Here is a 3,224-nt window from a genome sequence, read left to right on the forward strand (position 1 = left end):
GGCTCACAACTGTCTATAATGAGATCTGGTGCCCTCTTCTGGTATGCAGACAGAATATTGTACACATGATGGATGGATGGATGGATGGATGGATGGATGGATGGATGGATGGATGGATGGACAGACAGATAAATCTTTGAGAGGGGGAGAAAAAGAAAGACATTGTGGACTCTCCCTCTGTGGCTAGGCCAGGCATGTATCAGAGTATCCCTGATGGAGGCCCAGAGAGGCCTGTGTGAAGCTGTGAAGGTGAAGCCTGGACTTCATTGGAGACCCCAAGATGTGGAGATGCCAGAGTTGTGGGATACCTGCCTAGGAGAGCTGCTAACAGGGAGTGGAACCTGCCCAAGACAAAAATAAAAGCATGTTGCAGGCAACAAAGCTGAAAGGCATTGGCGATCTAAAGAGGATTTGACACCAGATGTGGAGGTGCAGAGTTTGGAGTTCGCCCTGTTGCCTTAGGTCCAGTATTTCCTCCCTATGCTCCCTCTCCTCCCGTTTGCAGTGCATGTCCTGTGTCATTATATGTTGGAAGTATGTGAGCTGCTTTTGATTTTTATTTTATAGGGGATTACCTATATTTTATAGGAGATTGCCATGAGTCTCTGAAGAGACTTTGAACTTTGAAGTTTTAAACCATTTTGAGACTGTGATAGACTATGGGGACTTTTGAAGTCGGACTGAATACATTCTTTTCATTATATTATGGCTACAAGCCTATAGGGGCCAGGGAGAGGAATGTGGTGGTTTGCATAGGAACTACCCCCCAAGGGCTCATATGTTTGAATGCTTGGTCACCAGGGACTGTCTACTTGACAGGGATTAGGAGGTGTGGCCTTGTTGGAGTAGGTGTAGCCTTGTTGGGGATGAACTTTGGGATTTCAAATACCCAAGCCAGACCCACTGTCTCTCCCCTTCCTGCTGCCTCTGGATCCCAATGTGGAACTCTCAGCTCCTATCAGCATGTCTGCCTGAGTGCCACCATGCTTCCTGTCACGCTGATAAGGGACCAAAGCTCGGATACTGTAAGCAAGCCCCAGTTAAATGCTTTCCTTTATAAGAGTTGCCTTGGTCATAATGTCTCTTCATAGAAACAGAACATTGACTGAAACAGACACTGTCTAAAATAGCCAAAGAATAAAGGGGATGTGTTTTCAATATCTCCATTGAGATATGAGCATTAGGTCATAGTGCCCCCTTCTGACAGGGCCATGCTGATGTACAGAAGGGCTGGCATCTTCAGAGACACATGTGGTAGACATACACATGCTGAACACTTCGTCCGCCATTGGGGATTACTAGGAGAATAAGGCGGATCTTGGGACACAGTTTAGCTGCCTGCCTGCCTATTGAGCATCCACAATGTCCTGGTTTAATCTCTAGAACCACATGAATCCCATACGGTGGTGGTACAAGCCACTTAGGGAGTAGAAGAGGATCAGAAGTTCAAGGTCATCCTTGGCTACATAGAGAGATCAAAGCCAGCCTAGGATAATACATGAAACTTGTCTCAAAAGACAAGGAAGGTAGACTAAAATATCACTCTGACTTCTTTCTGTTCTCTCTAGCTCAGGGGAGACACCCGGACTCGCAGCATAAGAGCACCCGTTCTGTGAAGGGGATCAGAGTCTGCTGGAGATGGCAGGGGGCATTTTCAGATCTTGAGCAGGTCTGTGCCCTCACCTCCCTTCAGGTCCTCCACAGTGTTGCTATTATCAGATCTCTGCCGTGGCCCCCCCTTCCTCTGAAGCTCACTCATCACCTTGTCTCTTCCTTCAGTGTAGTCCAAGATGGCCACCTACCTCATCCTAGAAGCTCATTCAAAGGCAAGGGCTAAGGATTCCTCGTTTTTTAACTGGAGCTTCCCACGCAGTAAACTAGAGCTCAACATGAATAGCCGGAAGTCACACACCACCGAAGAACGCAACAGAGCGTAGCTCGCATAGAAAGCCTGGGCGAGCATGCTGTACTCCCTTGTGGACTTAGACTCTGGTGTGTTTTGTTCTCAAACACATTGCCTCTGGGTATGTCTTTCCTTTTTTAAAATTCACTTTCAATAAATATTAAATACAGATAAATGACTCTCGTAGGAGGAAAGCCACAGCAGGGCGTGATGAGAAACGCTAAGAATCACCTGGAACCAGTGAGCCTGGACACTGTGGCTCCTGAGCCTGAGTGGCTCTTGATTTTGTTTTTAAGTTAGGATCTTATCTATCTTAGGCTGGCCTTGAACCTCCTAAGCGGCTGATGAAGACCTTGAACTGCTGCTGCCTTCCTGCTTCCCTCCGCCTCCCAAGTGCTAGGATTACAGATGTGTATTACTATGTCTGCTTTATCTAGTGCTGGGCTCAAATCCAGGGCCTTAACATGCTAGGCAAACACTGTATCAACTGAGCTACATCCCCAGCCCCTACGTGATTCATCTGGGAGGTAATTCAGAAAAATGGTAGCCCGTCCACAAAGGACATGTGTGGGCCACTGCTGCTCAAATTCTGGGAGCTTGTGTCCACACTGCCCTTCAGCCATACTTGGGAGGACCATGGGACACTTATTGTCATCTCCCACTGGTGGCTGTTGGGGTTTCAGAGGTACTCTGGTAGTATTTTTGTTCTCTTATTCTCTGGACTGTCATGCTTGTACCCCAAGGAATCTCCAGAATACTGGAGAAAGCCCTCAGACACAGAACCATGGGCCATAGGGGTGGGGGTGGGAGTGGAAGTCCACGTATGAGGCTCTGAAATGCCAAGACTCCTTGACACATCAGCATTGGCCACAGGTGATAATCGTGGTCACCAAGGTATTATTTAAATAGCTAGAACACATTTGCCACATCCAAAGGGACAATGTGGCAACTGTAAATGGAAGCTTTTTATCCCACCCAGTCCACCATCACCTTTAAAATAACCACTCAGAGGCTTAATATTAATTATAAACTGTTTGGCTTATTAGCCCAGACTTATTATTAACTAGCTCTTACAACTAAATCAATCCATTTCTACTAGTCTATATTTTACCATGAGGCTTATGGTTTACCTCACATCTTGCTTCCCTGGTTGCTGCTGGTGTCTGACTCAGCCCTTCTTCTCCCTGTATTTCTGCTTAGACTTTCTGCCTGGCTCTATTCTGCCTGGCTATTGGCCAAATCAGCTTCTTTATTGACAAATGGTAATAAAACATATTCACAGCCTACAGAAAGATGTCTCACATCAGGCAACTGCTGATTT

Source organism: Chionomys nivalis, chromosome 1, assembly GCF_950005125.1.
Source record: "Chionomys nivalis chromosome 1, mChiNiv1.1, whole genome shotgun sequence".
Lineage (NCBI taxonomy): Eukaryota > Metazoa > Chordata > Mammalia > Rodentia > Cricetidae > Chionomys > Chionomys nivalis.